The following is an 18525-nucleotide window of genomic DNA, read 5'->3' on the forward strand; positions in this document are numbered from 1 at the left end:
CCCTTCCCAAAACCCCATGCAGACTGCCATTGCGAGCTGCATGTCTTGGTGCAGACAAAAGTGAAAACACAACATGGCACACAGCCCTGTGTGCCGTGTCTGCAAATACTAAATGCAGTATAGGTAAGTCACCCCTACAGAAGGCCTTACAGTCTCAAGGCAGGATGCACTATACTACATGTGTGGTCAGATATGACCCTGTGCTGGCCAGTTCAATTACTGCCAGTACAAGTGACCAGGGAAGCCATTGGAAATAGATGTGATGGACACTGGTTAAAAACGAGTTCCCCAGCTACATTATGGCTTCAATGAAATAAAAGATGTTTGATATCAAACATCTTGCATTAATAAACTCACTGATTCCAGTGATGCATTTATTAAAACATGCACCCAGAGTGCACTTTAGAGGTGCCCCCTGAAAACCTACCCACCAGTAGTGTGCTGGCTGGCTGACTGGTTCTGACCAGCCTGCCACCACCGGCTTCTGACCCCCAGGAGTGAAGGCCTATGCTCTCAGGAGGTCAGGAGCAGAGCCTGCTCAGATAGCAGGTGTTAGAAATGGGATTTTTGGTTGGCTAAGGCTTGCGCCAAAGCCAGGCAGACACCACCACTCTGGTCAGGGCAAGGGAGTTACAAGCTGAAGATAACTCCTGCTCACCCCCTTGGTAGCTTGGCACGAGCAGTCAGGCTCATCCCAGAGGCAATGTGTAAAGCGTTTGTGCAACAAACACACACACACACACACGCACACTCTAGCAACACACTAGGCATACCACAAAAGGAACTCCACACAAGGTTATAGAAAAAATAGCCTTTGTATTGTCTTAAACACATTAGAAACATGATCGCACATTTACACTGCTCCAACTGGCCTGGGCAATATTCATAGGGGATTATATACAGGACCGGATAAATCAGGCCACGGTCAGAACCATCAGAATGCAGGTAAGTAAATGCAAAACACAACCAGTAACTACTGGTACCATAATGACCTAAGCATTATATCACATTAGACATAAACCCACACTAGGCCCAAACCTCATCAGCATAAACACACTACACAATGGGCCTCACCAGCATGAACACATTATGCAATAACCTCCTAAGCATAAACACGGTACGCAAATAAGTACTCCCTCAAAACATCATAGCATGACATTAGGCATTGGCATATTAGGCCCAAACCTCATTAGCATAAACACCTTACACATTAGGTATCGCCATCAAAAATCACATTACTCAATAGTCCTCACTAGCATACTATAAGGCATCACAGTAACTCGGATAAAGTGCACACGGCACCCTACCAACTAACCCCAGGCCAACTGGCCTCTCACAGGGGGCCCCAATGCCCTCTGTCCACAATGTCTCAATGTTGTGTATCATTGTTAACAAATGTTTTCTACTCTGAGAGTAATATAACTCTTTTAGTATAAACAAATGGGCATTCCTCCGAACCTTTTCTGAACCAAAGCAGAAGAGAGGGTTTTGGAAAATGTCCAAGTGAGATTCAAAGCACTAAAACCCAGTAAATTGTCAACTGTGTCCTATTCAATCATGAGCACAGTGTGAACAGGGAGGTTCTGAGAGGATTGTTTGAGTTAACCAACCATATGCGTTCCATGTTGAAAGTCTTTTGTCATATTACTATTCTGAAAGGGTGAAGATGCTAGTTGTGTCTGAAATTCCAAATCACAAGCATGGATATATTTAAAACATAAACAGATCGGATGGGCCTAGACTAAGGCCATATATAACTATAATTGAATGTGGATTGTCATCTTCACTGATTCATAGTGGGAAGTAGATCCATTCTTTGATGCCCCATAACACCCACTGGGCTTATTTTAATCATCAGCCTATGAAATAACGCACTATAGTACATTCATCCTAATAGTATTTATTGAAAATGTACTGAAGTTTTAGGAAAACAAGACAGAGCTATGGTACCTTCTGTCCGGACATCCTTTCTCTATAAAGCGCTGCACGAGACCTACAGAAAACAAATAATCATTTGTATCTTTGAAAAAGTGGCAATTTTTAAATCCACTGCAAATTCCCTGATCTTGTTTACTGCGGTGCATACTTCGCATTAACGTACACCTAATACTTGTAGTGTAGCACACCAACCACCCGAAACATTTAGCCTTTTAATGAATTCATTGAATAACGATTTATATGCACATGTTTATAATTTTCTAAGGTTTGTTATTCATTAGGCTAAAATGCTCTTTATTTTGTTTTGAATATGCATGGTAGTATTGATAAGCCATAACACAATGCCAATCAAGTAATGGCATGCAGCACTTCATCGTCACGTGTCAGTCAACAAGCAAATCTTTCATTTATTTATATTGTTGTTTCACAATAAACCAACGAGTCACCTTCTTGACACTGTGCAGCACTACAGTTTAGAAAAAAAAAATACTGAAATGGGTATATTATTTCTCCCAAGTTGGTTAAATGGTTAACATTCCTCATTGCTCTAAAGAACACTTGGCAACCTTAGTGCTTTTCATGCGTAACGTATGTTGATATGATTCTACTTCTAGCGGCAGTTGAAAAGAAAGAAGAGTAAGAAGACATCCTCATTCATACAACGCATGATACCAAGAAGGACTGGTTGCTAAAAGAGTGAATCTGTCTTCTAAGCTGTGAAGAGCAAGAAACAGAGGAAGTCATATAAGGTAAGGTATTGCTTCAGATTTGATGTTGCTAAAATGCTAGTCATCGGTGTGGCTGATCCTGTTGTGTTGGGTTCAGCTCAGTATTTATAGTAACAAAAGGCCCTACTGTGAAAGTGAGGCTCCATGGTGACTACTTTGAGTGACATATGTCATCCAGAAAGATGCCAAATTCTTGAGCTTATGCACACATTAAGGGCTCATTAAAAAAAAATCACATTTGATTTAAGGGCTGCATCTTGGTATATTGGTCTTACTGAGGGTACCCAGGGAGGGACCTATATACTCTACTCACATAAGCCAATATGAAGGAAATTCATTGACCCATTTTGGGGGATAAAGGTCACAGTATTAGACCCTTATTACAAGTATGGTGGTCCTTCAGTGGTAGCAGCACCACGCTGTCCAGTGGAGGACCACCAAAGTTGTGGAGCGCCTGTCCACCAGATTACGAGTGCAATCCTGGGCAGGCAGATAGTGCAGGGGCGATCTGACAGCGGCGGTCTGTCTCATAGGAGAGCCTAACATGCAGACCGCTGCATTGAGAGCACGGAGTGGCATGCCTTTCACACCATGCAGCAACCAAGGGTGAAATACTAGGGAGGCATAATATGTACCCCTGTTAGGTGTCCCTTAGTTGCCACTCTGCCACCCTTTTCACGGCAGGCTCCCCGCCATGAAAGGGGCAGTGATGAACCAACTCAGAATATGCTCGGCAGTGCTGCAGTGGCACAACCATTAAGTTGTAGCTCTTGAATGCTGTGTTACCACAATTGGATCCCAAACGGTTGCAGTGGTCCTGTGGCGGGCCGACTTTCACATTCATAATACTGTGGGCTAAGTCCCTTAGGGTGGTTTCTCACTGAGCTCCACTTTCTGATTGGAAGGGAGAACAAAGGTGAAGAGTATTCAATAATGGTAACATTGGCTACTCTGTGTTACTTTGGCCCAGTTAACAAGATAATAATTCTGGGAGAAAGTGTGTTTGTTGACTGTAAGAAACCAACCAAACAATATGGTTACAAAAATACTAGTAATCAAAGGTATGAGTCAAGTTTTATCCAAGGATACAAATGTAATAACTCAAAGTTATAGACATGGGAAAAGAATCCAAGTGAAATCAAATAAATAAGAAAATGACTTTCAGTGTTAGATTAGTGGGAAATTTAAAAAGTGTTAAAAATGATTAAACGTTACCATAAAAGTAATGTAGCAACTTTTTCATGCTCAGTTTTGAGGGTAATCGGTTAGATACAATAAGATAGTCGGCACTGGTCACTGGGTGCATATTTGCATGTATTATCGTTTTTGGGATGAAAAATTCTTTCAGATAGGCAAATCTGGATGCTATACTGAAGGTGTGCCACAGAGCATTCAGATGCTTTGTAAAGTAACCCTTGGTGAACTCCAGACACCAAGTCTAAAAATCAATGATCAGGAAAAGGATATTTCAAATGCATGGTAGACTGTACTTTGATCAGTTCTATACGTGGCCGCTCTAAAGTATCGGTTGAGTCAGTACTTTTACCCAGAAGGCTATATCTGACATGGGAATCTTAAAGTATGATATATTTGCCTCACCATCTTAGTCAGCAGCTTTTATAGAGGTGAGTTTTTTTAACAGAACTATGCAGTTCATGAGTCTGTCAAGGCTGTGCTTTGGTTGAAAGAATGCTCTTGTGTCCGCAGAGTCATCTACAGTTGGCCACGTTGCTTATTTTACTGCACAAGTTCAAACTTTTAATGTAAAGTAATGTTTCCAAGAGCTAGTTATTTCCCTTCTGTTCATGGCTAAACAAGTTCTTTTGAACACATTTGTGGGGGTATTTTTCCACAGCCGTCTCAAACTGATACAGGTCCATTGATGCTTTCTGTTAGAACTGGGGGTCTCTCGTTGGCAGAGGTAGGTACCACTGTCCAAATAGGGACCCTTGCTTCTAGTCATGGTAAGGGGGAAATACTCTTTAGATAACCTCTACTCACGCCCTTGGTAGCTTGGCACAAGCAGTCAGGCTTATCAAAGGCAATGTGTAAAGTATTTGTACCAACACTCACAATAACACAGTGAAAACACCACAATCTGACTCCACAACAGTTTAGAAAAATAAAGGTATTGAATCTAAACTACACATGACCAAAACGACAAAAATCCAACATACACAGTTCAAGAATATGGTTGCGAAAGAGTTCTTAAAGTTGCGATAAAAATAATCCACAGTTGCGTGAAAAGTTCACAGTTGCGTCACGTTTAGGCAACAGTACCTTTTAAATGCAACAAAGTTCCAAAGCAGAAGCTGGTGCGGTGGAAAACAAGCCATGCGTTGCTCCTTAGACCATGGGGAGGCGTTGGCGATAGCCCCGCTGCAGTAGCAGGTGTATTGCAATGAATCCGGTCTGTATGGGGAGGAAGGCGATGACTTGTATGGATTCCGGTGCATAGGTTCTGTTGGAAGTTTGTTCTTGCAAAGGCACAATGCGATGATCCGCAGGGGCTGCGACGATCCCTGGGGCGACAATGCGCTATCCAGCGGCGATCTTCCTCTTGCAACTCCTCGATGTGATGGCTCTGCGACGATGTTCACATCGACGTGATGCAGTCCGCAAGCAAGCGGTACAGTGATCTTACCCAGCGATGACAGATCCTGCGGCGATGCTCGCAGCGATGGTAACCTTCCCACAAACGAATGATGCGACATCTCTGAGAGCGGCAACAGGTGCTGCGACGATCTCGGCCTTTGTAGCAGCAGGAATTTCCTCGCACTGTCGGGAATGCGCTCCGCAAGCGAGCGATACGATAACTTTTCTGTAGCAAAGTCTCTCAAATCTTAGTTTCCAGCTTCCCAACACAAGTACCACTTCCAGAGGTACCACAGCTGGCCCAAGCACTCTAGGAAAGACAGAGTTCTCTCAGCAGAGCTCAGGGAAGCTGGGGGTGAAGTCCTTTTGTTCATGGGATTCCAAAACAGGGAGCCAGCTCACAACAGGCCCTTGGAGATTCCTTCAAGTAAGGGGACAAAGCAACAACAAAGTCCTTCCCCTCTCCTAGGCAGCAAAGCAACTGCAGGTCAGTCCAGCATCACACAGAAGGGCAGTCCTTCTTCTTCAGTCTTCCAGCTTTCTCCTTGGCAGAGGTTCCTTCTTGTTTCCAGGATGATCTAATTTTCTGTAGTCAGGTGTCCTGTACTTATACCCCTAAAAGTCTTTGTTCCCTTTGTGCTGAAGGGCTCTGAGCCCGGTCTGAACCAGTTCTGGGTGTTCCTTGAGAACTTTGTTTTTCTGGCTTCTCCTTTCCTTTCAGAGTGAGGGGCAGGGTTGTCAGCCACCCAGCAGGAGGTGGAGCCAGCATTGTGGAAGGCAGGCACTGCCCTATTCAGGCCCAGGTGCTATCCCCTCCTACCACTCAAGATGCAGATGCAGTCATTCAGCCTAGGGCTGACCCAGCCAGCCTCCTGGGGGATCCCCAGCACCTGTCACTCTCAAACCAGACAGTCAATTCACAAACAGGCCAAGGCACACAGAAAGGTCAGACAAGAGAGCAGCAACTTCCTAAAAGTGCTATTCTCAAACACAGGATTTTAAAACAACCTTTTCTAAAAGATGTGTTATTAAATTCTGAGTTCAGGGATACCAGACTTTTATGTTCTATCTTGCTCCTCTGGGAAGATATGCTGGTAGCCACTGTAGCCAGCATTCCCCATGATAGCCTACGGGGCAAGATAGCCTTACAATAGTGAAAAATGAAAATGGCTGTAATTCACTACCAGAGCATGCCACCTGCACAAGTACATGCTTTACCTTTCACATACACTGCACCCTGCCCAAGGGGGTACCTTGGGCCTCCCATAGATGTGACCAATGTGTACAGAAAGGGAAGGGTTAGGCCTGGCCAGTGGGGACACTGACATGGCAGTTCACAGACTGCACACAGACACTGCGGTGGCAGTCCTGAGACACCATTTTAGGGCTACTCATGTGGGTTGCACAATCAGTGCTGCAGGTCCACTAGTAGCATTTGTATCACCAGCCCTGGCACACTCAGTGCACTTTACTAGGGACTTCTTGGTGATACAAACATGCCAATCATGGATAACCAGTTACAATAACAATTTATACAGAGAGCATATGCACTTTAGCACTGATCAGCAGTGGTAAAGTGCCCAGAGTTCTAATGCCAAAAACCACAGGTCAGGAAAAACAAGGGAGGAAGAAGCAAAAAGTTTGGGGATAACCCGGCAAAAAGGGCCATTTCCAACACTTTCTATTTTCATATCAGCTGGAAATGCTTTGGTTGCAAGCTGACTGTCAGCTTACAGGCACATGGGCACTCAGGGAAAAGTTACTCCACCAGGCAAAATACAGTATTGGGAGCAGACCCCAACAGACTAAGGCCCAAATGTTCCCTAGGATCTGTTATGCCAGCTGCTTCCAAAAGTCCCTCAAAGAGTCTCTGGGGGAGGGAATTATTATAGAGTTTGTATCTAACCTTCCAGTTTTCATCCAACAGGTAAAGCAGGATTTCCTTGGGGCTGCACAGGTGACAGTTTTTTTTTAATAGGAGGTACCCATAAGCTAATCATAATTGTTCTTCAGTTATCCTCACTTCCTGATTTCTAACAGTATGATGTTGTTTCTTCTTCAGACTAGAGAGCTAGTGGTATTCATTTTATGTCACAATTGAATACAGATCACAGGGGTTGTGAATTCAAGGTAACTTCCTTCATCTGTGATTAAGGTTCATTTCTTTAAAAGTTGCAAGCTCTACCGTAACATAAAGATTTGGGAATGTCCATCAAAACATATAGAGGCTCTCAGTATTCTTCTACCTTGAAAGAATGATCACCCCAGATCTGTGTAGAGCTCCTAAAATTTAAAGATGAGGACATTGGGAGGTTATGCATGTGAGGATCTTCTGCCTGTTCCAAACCCCCAGGTGTCTGTACTGTGCTTCCATTTTAGATTTCTTCTAATACTTATATTTTGCTACAATTCTTATGTGATTTTTTTTTACAATTGATTAAACCAGTAGCCCATATGCAAAAGCACATATGATATGATTTGTGTTGTAGCAAGGTCTTCAAACACACCAAAAAGTGATGGACGAAATGCTTGCAAATAGTCTAAATACTGGTAATCACTCACAGTGGCATTCCAACCCACCATTTTTCTCCCAATGTGCTACTCTAGAGATTGTGCCCACCCTATGTAAATCAGTAATGGCCCTGCTCCAATGTATAAGATAATTGACATCACTTTGAGACTTCCTGGGATGTGCTGTACACTAAGATCACAGTACTAACAACCCTGAAATGGGAGGCTTTTTTCACATTAAAACCAGCAATAGGTCACTGACAAAAAGGTGGTTCTTTCTCTCACCGTTTTATTATTTTTGTATGTGCCTTAAATCTTGCAGAAGAGTGAAGAGGGCACACAAACAGGAAGTGATCTCAAGAACAGTATTGAAACATATGGAAATCAGGTATGTAGCGATAGCAGATATACGCCAAACTACTCGGGATATGAGTATGACTCACAGAGAATGTCAGCATGGGGAATTGTTAGATGTTTTGATTTTCTCTATAAAATTAAACGCTGCGCCCACATATTCTTACTGTGAAGTAAGAATATGTAAATCCCTTTTCTAAAAGGAGAAGAGTTATTCTCACTTCCATGAGGATGATTCCTGGGATAGAACACTTGCATTCTAAAGCTACATAACAGCTATATAGCAGTTTCCTGACCTTCCCATACCTTCATTCACAACCACAAATTAAGTTTTCTGCTCTTGCCATGTGCCCTGCTTTTATGGAGTCTAAAGTGCCACAAATCAAAGATGTTAGTAGCTGTGGACCCAGAGAGGACATAGGAGATCAGAAGGTAAACTACTGTTGTTGCTTAACCATCAGAAATAAATAATCTTAGTTCCGGGTGACACGGGACGAATAAGAAACATTAGAATACATGTGTGGGCACTGGACAAAGTGTGCAGTAGACATTTTGATAAAGCAAACATTGTGAAGATGTGCTAAGAATTTGAACCCCCTAAACTCTTGAACCTGCTTTTCTTAATTCAAAATGTGTGTAGACCTCAAATGCAGGATTTCTGCTCCTTTAAACCACACCGAAAAAAAGTTCATAATGATCCAATATTTTTGGGAATATTAACTATCCTCTATTGTCCCCAAATTCTGTTCTAAGCTTTTTTTCAACTCTGCAAACCCAATCATTGTGAGCTCTTGCCATTCAAATATGAGACTGCAGAACTATATTCAGTCTGATCCTGAGAACATAATTCAATGCCATTTCTGCTGTGTTTTAATTTGAATATAGTAAGCGCCTGAAATGGACCTCAATGGTTTAAATAAAAAAATCGAAATAAAATATTTTGCGGTACATATCAATCATTTTCGAGATTTGCAAACCTTGCCACCTAAAATATTGTCTGGAGCCATAGGACCTGCCTCAGTATGCAATTTTAGGTGGCAAGTTTGATGAATCCAGAGCACGCTTCACTATCACTTGCATCACAATTTGGGAGTTCCCTGTTGTGGCTTTGGAACTGCGAACCCTGTTTAAAGAGAGTTAATGTATAGAAGCTTGACCTCGGTAATCAATACATGATCAGGGTTTATAGAACTTTTGAGACATGTGGAGACTGCAAACCTAGCTCTGAGATCTATGCTTCCTCAATTTTTCGATATAAAAAAACAGGGTCAGGCTTTGTAGGGATACTCCCATGCACTGCAGGGGTTAACTGTCAACTATAGGTCAGGTGCAGGGCCTGGCTGAAGACCATGCCATCCGGCAATCCCCACTGCGCAGAGCTGAAGTCCATGCAGCAAGGGTTTAACACCTATGAAAAGTTGGGCACAGGCTTGGCAACCTCCCAGGCTTTGCACTCAATTCTTACGGCTAACATCTGAAGGCTGTGCACAACTGGTATTGGGCCTCTACAGGTGTTTGGCCACAGGGCGTTGCAAGAGGACATGCTCTGAACCCAATCTTGCTGTGCATGCACAAAGGCTTAGTGCAAAATAGATGACAGACCACATCAGGTTAGGTGTAGGGCATGGCTGCACTCCAGACCTGCGCCCAACCTCTGCTGTACACACCCAAAGACTATGTGCAAAGATGCTGACAATAAAGTGGTTCATTAAAAATCCAATACATCCATTGAAAAAAATGCAGCTAAAATCTGAGGTAAGAATTGAGCTCCAAAGTGCAAACCCATTGAAATTCGCTAGAAATGGAATGCAAATTAAACAACACTCACTATAATTGCTGTTGCCTGCCATGCCAAAACATGAATTTTTCCAATGGCAGTTGAAAAAGGGGGCCATGCAAGAGTTAAACAGGGCTGGAAACATCAGTTATGTCGTGTGTTGTGTGTACTGCATACCATAAGTGGTGAATTTCAGTGTTTGTGTGCATTTGAGCCAGAAGCATAGCTCAGTTTTTAACTGTAGGTTTTCGTGAATTAATGCATATGTTGGTATAGTTAGCAACGTTTGGCACAGACACATGATAAATATCTTGCATCGTCGGAAAAGGAGGACATTTTGTTATGTGCCAAATGAGGTTTCGCAAGTCACTGATTTAAGGATGGTCCTGAAGTATAAAATAATTCTACATTCCCTTTTAGCAGCTAACATATTTTAGTTAAACTAAAAAAATTAACAAAATAATGGCCCATCATTCTATTAACAAATTCCTTATTGTCTCTTTGCTGTTTCTGTGTTGTTTGATCAACGTTGAACACTGCTATCAAATATATATTTAAATATTTAATTTGACAATCATTTTAAAAATACATTTCCCTAGCAAAACGTGTGTTAAATGAGCATGCCTTTATTACAATGCATTGATCCGGTCTCCCTTTTAACTCTTATTCACCTTCCCTAAGGGCCCAGTTAAGCAGCTTTCATCCATTGTACTGAGAGCCTGACTCATTGCAGAGTATAATTTTCTTATTTTAGAATCAAAAGAGCCTGGAGCCTTTCTCTGCATTTTTCTAATCAGTTGCCAATTTGCGCCTTGACAGTTGCACATTACCCCAGATTGCATGTTTATAGCTGATTTAGAAGGTGTCATTTTTTCCATCGAGCATACTAAATAGGGAGGGCAAACGCAAGTTCTCTCGTCCTGTTGTCGATCAAATGTGAAAAAGAGAAGTGCTAGAATCCTGAATTCCCTAACCCAATTATCTTTTTTCTAGGGAGCACTAATCAATACGATGATTAAAGGCTTCAGGACGGAAGTCTGCGCATTTGTGACATTTAATTGCCACCTCTCTCACCAATCAGCTCGTGTTTAGTACGCCTGTGTTGAACAGATAGTGGAAATTAAATTAGAAGCATGGAGAATTAGCTAGACGTGGAAGAAATATGCTGTAGCAAATAAAAATGCATCTCCATAAATTGCATGTTTGTGTTTTCTTTCCCCAGAAATGCCCTCCTCCAGTGGATAGTTGTTTCGGAAGCCATTGTGCTGAACTCTGGCCGTCTAGTGTGATGAAACTCAGGTGAAAAAGACTTGAAACCCTTCATCAGTCACACAGGATATCAAACACAATCGGATGCGTCACCCTGATGTTAAGGAGATGTCTTTACTATTGTTCAGAGGAGCTCTATCTGTTAATGCCCTTTTGAGAATGACCACAATGGAAGTAGTTCATGCACCTGAAAAACCGCAAAGAGAAAGTAACCCATCTCGTATAAATTGCTCACATATATTAAAGCAAGTAAATATTGTGTGGGAAGCATTTTAAATAACCTTTGGCACAAATCCCGAAAGAGAATGAAAACAACAGCTTAATACAGTGCCTTTCATGGAGAGATGCAGATGACATGGGCAGCAATTCTGCACCTTTGTTGAAACACAGTCGCTACATGCCATGAAGGATACACCTGTTATGTCTGAGTTCTTTTGAATATGTTGATCTACCATTTAAACTTGCGAGAGTTGGAGAGTAATTAGGGTTCCTCAGTACAGAGGTTGGGGTGGTGGTTAATTAATATGCCACAGAATGAAAGTTGAGGGGGATGTATTACGATTCCACACTATAACGTTGAAGAGTACATCAATTATGTTTCTGCACTGTGAAGGTTGCATAGGAAGTTTATTATGATTCATTAGGATGGAGATTGATGTTGAGTTGGGGGTTGATTATGACTCTGCACTGTGAAGGTTGAGCGAGAACTTTATTATGGTTTGGTAGGTTGAAGATTTAGGCTGATTACGATTCAGAGCTATGAAGGTTGATGTGAGATTGTATTATGATTATGCATTGAAAAGTTTGAGGATAAAGTTTATTATAATTTGCCACTATAAATGATGAGGTGAAGGGTGAATATAATGTTGCACTGTAAAGGTTGAGGGCGATTTTGATTGATTATCAAGTGTTGAAGCCTTCAAGCCATTCACATTGATCATTGGTATTTAAAGAAGGAAAGTCACATATATAGTAGTTTTGAAGCCAGCCTTCAGATTTGTAATCAGGTATAGGGATACATGGTAAGTCAAGCAAGACTGAATTGATTATCTTCTCAGTACAAGTACTGCATGTATTAAACAGGGCCCTTCACTAACATGCCACCTTTCATGATAAGCTGTGTGAAAGATAGTTTATGAAAACTCTGTCGCTCTTCACAACATTACAGTAGTAAACAGTTCCAAAATTTCCCAAGTAGTTTGAAAATGAAGTTATCAGGTGTAGCCACATTTACATGACCATATTAAAGGAGTAAATGGATATATATTCCACAATTCACAAGGTATAAAACATGAAAAAGAGACAACTCCCCGAGTTAGCAAAGAATTCAATCTTTCTTAAAAATTTCTTTGATTGAAGCATGGGAAGTTTAAAATTTAAAATGAAGCATTAGTTTTCGTGAGCGAAAATCTCTACAGGCAACTGTGCATCAAGGCTTTGCATACCTTTCATTTAGAACAACCCATCGAACTAAAAATGATTTCACCTTACCATATAAAATTATTTCTAACTATAGGAATATATAGCTTAGCAATCTAGCACAAAAAAATACAGGAACACAGAAGAATTTATCATACACATGGCAGTGATTTCTCTGATAGCTTAATGAATACAAGTTGCTGGATTGAAAGAATTCTGTTTGTCTATTTCATTCTAGTGAATCTAAGAATTCAATTCATAATGCATAAGTGAATAATGTTTGGGTGGATTTACACAAACACACCTGAAATCCATTGATTTTAGTGTGCGATAGCAACAAAAAGTTACCTATGTCATAAATTCTATTGCACTTTCCTTGCAGCAGTGACACTTTTCTTCACAATTTATTTATCCTTTGACATCATCGGACTAAAGAGCTGTCTTGTGAATCTTTCTTTGCCTACCATCAAATATACATCACAAGATGCACTTACCAGCACAATCAGTCCCACTTTTCAGAATTAATGGCATGGCCAAAATTACCTCAAGCAATCTTTTAATGGTGACTGGTGGAAATGTGCCATATAGAGAGAAAGAGAGAGAGTTACCTGCATTTTCTGGTGTTGAGTAGTTCACTATTAAATACCTCAAGGGAAGATGAGCTTAAATGTCACTTGAAACTTGTAACTATGGGATCATAGATTTTGTCATCAGGAAATAAGACAGGTAGTAGAAGACGTATTCAAAATTGACCAATTGAAATTAATGAAAGGAACGTAATTTTTCATATATTTGTTAATGTGTGTTTACAACATATGCACCTAAGCCACTGCTGGTGCAATTTTATGGACTTCTGCAAAACAAATATCACAACTGATATGCATTAGACAACTCATATGTGCTTACATTAGATTACAAGAATAGTTTTTTACTCCTATACATTTTTCATAGATATTTGATTAACTTTTTACAGAGAGATTCTTAACCTGCAATCTCCAAATATAATTTTCACTTTCAACCAATAAAAGAGGAGTACTAATAAAAAAATTAGATGGCACGCAAGAAATATAAGGGTCGTTCAAATAAAATGCTTTCTGCTAAGTGCAGCTCCCTTAGTTACTTCCCATAATCTACTAAAAAACACATTTTTAATTGGACTAGTCAGCCAGGTTTATAGAGTGTGTCCTTAATCTTTTGTTGTGATTATAGGTTGTGTTTCAATAAATTAAACTCTTAGCATTTTGGTGTATTGGAGCAGCACACACACTTTTACTGTTGATATTGTTGTGAATGCATTCCCTGATGGGGAGGACGATGTTGCTTTTTTGGTTTGTCCATATCCAGGCTTTTAGGGCCATGTAATATTGTTGAAGTAGGAAGCTTCTTTCAGCTGTTCGGTGTCAGATGACTCCACTTAGTCTCTACTCCCTTAGAGGCAGCAAGAACAATCTTGCTTATCTTTGCTACAGTTGTAACTTTAGAACTAGCCCTTTGAAAGAATATTCCACACTGTGTCCCAATTTCACTAGTCCACCCTACATAATCACTGGTGAATTGGGGAGAGCATTACTGTGTTTCTTCATTTACTTTACACCACACTCTATGGAGATCAGAGCTCAGACCACCAAACAAAGTTTTCGTTTTTAAAAGTAAATTAGATACAAAATCACTATAAAAACCCCAGTGTCCATAATATGGTACTGACTGAATTTCCAGGGCTCATGATATAAAAATAAGACAAGCCTGTCTAACCTGCGTATACATTTAAAATGTTACCTTTTCTGAGCTTTTCTTACTCTTCTTTGCTGGTTTTAGTGGTGTGGTTTACTAATTTCTGTTTCTGTTGGGTTTCCTGGTATTTTTGAAACATTTACAAAGGTCTAGATTTTCAGCCAGGAAATGTTCTGCACCTCATAGAAACAGTGTTTGCTTTATGTATTTATACACTAGCTAGGGCCATTTGGAAAAAATGCTAAGAAATACACTGAAAGAAATAGTAAATCATGCCATTAATGTAACAGCAGTAAAGTGAGCAAAGCAAAAAGCTACCTGGAAAAGAGGCTGTTTTTAGTAAAACAAAAATGAAATAAGTCATTTTTTAACAGTGTGGCTCACTCAACTGGCTAACTTATAGGATCCTATACTTCTTATTCTCAAAGAGCATCATTTCCAAAGCATTGTAATATAACAAAAAGTATATGTTTACATAAAGCGTGTTAATGTATTTCTTGAGAACTGCATGCGTATTAACATACTAACAAAAGAAGACACACAGTAATTCTTCACTGAGTCTCCTTATGAATAACCCTGGCTAACAAAACTTACAATTTATGTGGAATGTTTACTGCTTCACTTGCAAACTGACTAACCAAGTAAATTAACTAACCAACTAACAAGAAACTAAAGCATGCTCTACTAACCAGTGTTGTCTGAACTTTTACTAACTCTGGAAGGCAAACACAGCCTTTTGTTAATTCTCTATTTTTTGTTACTAACACCTTTCTAATTCTACTGGCTGTTTTAGAGTGTGCACTAACTTTGTGGCATTTTCTTTCCTATTTACCTTTTTTATATGTCCAGTATGTATTCTAACTAAGTGGAAATGATGGAAATGTAAGACGTATTTTATTTACTAACACACTTTACTAATAACTTTACTAATATCTTAACACTGTACTAACACATTTTAAAATGCACTGTAAACAATTACATGCTATTCTGATTGCTATATGAACAATGGGGACCTAATCATTTCTATGCAGTTCCAGTTGGTTTATTTAGTTATTCATGTAATCAAAAGAAAGTAACCCAATGTGGTCAACTGCAGATATTGTATGTGCAGTGTTAGACTCTAAGGGAAAATCAGATTACATACAGCCCAACCATAAATGGTATCTAAATGGATGAAAACTATGGCAACACATTCATCTACAAATATTAAAGCAGAAACAAGAAATATTTACACACTGGTTTATTCCTTTTTATCCCAATAGTCTTTGATCTGTTCTATTATAAATTCTCCATTAGTCCATCCTAAATATTTTAATAGTTTGGGATTGTAATATTGGGATGACACAAATGACACTTTTTAAATGAAATTTTAGCTTGCATTTCTCAGCAACAAGCTGTTTCTGTCTTTAATACCAGACAAGTTATCTCTAAAACACACTTATGTGCATGGAGGTAACACACTAAGAAATCTTGGCGCAAAGGTAGAAAAAACACATAGTTGCTCATTCAATAGACAATCTATTTATACTTAAATAGATCAATCAGTGACTTTACCAATTTCAGAACAGCTTATTTTTCGTAAAACATCTAACACCAGCCAAAATAAATTATCTAATAAATTATCATACAGAGCCTACAGCCTAAAAGAACAATGGCCAGTGATATTATTGAAGGGTCATTTTGTGCATTTACAAGTGAAATTCTCTTTTTCTGAATTAATAAAGGCATTGCGTACTGGTTGCCTGATTTAGTTGTGCTTCCTGTAAATTGGTTTGTTTTCATCAGTGGCTGTTCTGGTAAAAGACACAATTTTAAGGTGTCATCTTATACATTATATGTCACTCATTGAGTTTTAGCGAAATGAATGATGAAATGAATTTCTCTATTCTCGTGCTACTATTAAAATGGGCTTTGTAGGTTGGGGTCATGTCAATGGGCATTGCTTTTCATATGACAGAAGAAAAGCAAAACTAGACTGTCTCACTTTTTGCTGTCACATTGGTGATAGTCCACATATGCGCCATTAAGTAGCATTACCCATGTAAACAAAGTGTGCTGCTGTTTTAACTTTGCTGCAGCACTGTGCTTTTTATATTGAAAGCTCTAGGTTGCCCAATGTTCAATGGTATTATGAAATAGCATTTGTTTCAGTGCATCTAGAACGCTAAACTATGAGGTGTGCTTTCAGGTTCTGGTGGCATTTGATCCATATTCTAGTATAAAGAAATGTATAGTTTTTTGTTATGTATGTTTGTGGGTTTATGAACCCCTTAGTTTATGTATGTGAAGCCCAATGACAGAAAGCATTCCTCAGTAACAATTCTACTCTTTTCAGTGTACGGTAAGTAGTATATTTTACAATATTAACCGTGACTTACAGTGTAACCATGCTTCTCTAGCTAATTTTGAATCACAATTCTTTGGGATGACTTCTTACTAACAAAAAACTAACCACTAATTCACAGACAAAACATTATGTTCTTACGCCTAACTATCCCGAAGATCTGTTTGAAAGGCCTAATCCATAAAAATTAATTCTGTGATGCTACAAAGGTTGTTCTGTAGTTTTATCACATCATGCAGAAATCATGAATTAGTCTCTATCTCATATAATTTTCATGCTGTCAGTTTTCCTGCCAGTTTACAATATCATATCCTAGCATTTATTTCTAGAACTTCATTAGTCATAGCATGATTTCCTTTTGACAATGGCATATGCACATCCAATTGCAGCAACACACAGTATTCCAACTATACAAGTTGTGCCTAGCCAGCATTTGGTGTAAAGATTTCGGATGTGAACTCGTTTTTGTTCCACATCTCTAAGTTTGCCAATCAAAGAACTTTTATGTAAACAGTTTATTGTAATAGGGCTTTTTCTGAGATTTTAAGAAGCAAGTATAGCCTCAAAAGATCAGAATGATCTAATCTTCCAATAGTTCCTTCAGGTCAAAGAGAAGTTTTCAGGATTTCAAACATGCATGCATGGATGACACCATTACAAATTTGTACTCAAACAATTATTAGTTTTATATACCGTGCAAAAAAAAAGGCAAAATAATTTATTGTGAAAACTATTAGGTTGTATTTCTAATATATCATTTTTGAGAAAAATATTTAGATCGCTATCACCTGGAGTAAATTCCAAAAGAATGAATGATTATTTCTATATAAAAAAGCGAAGCATAGTAACCCAAAAATCAACAATTGTACATTTTGCCTACATATCTTTATGCTCATCGTTGAGTTATGGAAATAGAATCTGAAAAAGTGCACTCTTTGGGTATAGGCCCTAAAAGATCAAAAACACTTGTGAAGATATCAAAAAATGGCAGCCACGGACAGAGCTCCATAGTCACAGGCTCATGGTCCAATCGCTCCATTTTGCCCTCATAATATTTACAGATAGTGTGAAAAAATTGTGTATTTTTATCTGCTTATAAAAATTAATTTTCTACAACTTTTATAAGATTTTTTATGAATTAGGCCCTCTTAATTGTTGCACCTTTTAAGGTATAATTGTATGTTTTAAGGATGCTTCTTACTAATGTTGCTGTCTGAGACACTAACACTTTTGCTTTTGGTTCAATTAGTTGCTTGTATTTTTCTACTAACATGAACTACTCCCTTCTGCTTTGGCCAAAAACATAATTTGGGATGCAACATTGTCTCTGGTACCAGGCTGTCTGTGATCAATCGACCTGTGTTTATATTTTAGTTCTGAATCTAAGATGTCAGACACAGCATTAGTTAGCAGAGTCTAAAGGAAATGAGGCTATTTCACTCATATTACCTGGATTTTGTGTCACTGTGACCTCCAAAAAACCTTTTTGATTACATTAACCAACCATTCATTATTGTATATCCCTTATAGATAATGGTTGCACCATTAGTAAAAAGTGTGCTGATGTTAAAGCCCCTTTGTCCTGCTGGCATGGTCTCTGTTTCTTTTTCAACAATTTGTCATGCTCTAGGGTTACTGTATTGGCCCACAGCAATAATTTGGTGTTATTACACAGGTCAAACAGACACGATCATAAAGCTGTACTGACAACATGGTTGTTCATTGGAATTCTAGGGAGACTGGATACCTCTAATATGTGAGATATCAGTGAATGTCACAAACACCTCCCATAATCTCCCAACTAACAGCATTTGGTATGTTCTTGTAATTTGTACATCTGTACACTTTCCAACACCATT

The 18525-nt window shown here is 39.3% G+C and overlaps 1 long non-coding RNA gene across 2 annotated transcripts in view; it reads left to right on the plus strand.

The window, feature by feature from the left end:
• The window catches only part of LOC147679567 (uncharacterized), a 29238-nt gene extending 14548 nt beyond the window's left edge, over positions 1-14690 (plus strand). The window contains exons 5-7 of one of the 2 annotated variants that reach the window (XR_015300886.1): positions 2553-2687; positions 8095-8160; positions 11126-14690. This is a non-coding gene — a long non-coding RNA (uncharacterized LOC147679567). The remainder of the gene's footprint in view (positions 1-2552; positions 2688-8094; positions 8161-11125) is intronic. The other variant, XR_015300885.1, reaches the window with a different exon arrangement.
• The last annotated feature ends 3835 nt before the right edge of the window (positions 14691-18525 follow it).

This window comes from Lissotriton vulgaris, chromosome 11 (assembly GCF_964263255.1).
Source record: "Lissotriton vulgaris chromosome 11, aLisVul1.2, whole genome shotgun sequence".
NCBI classification, from domain to species: Eukaryota; Metazoa; Chordata; class Amphibia; order Caudata; family Salamandridae; genus Lissotriton; species Lissotriton vulgaris.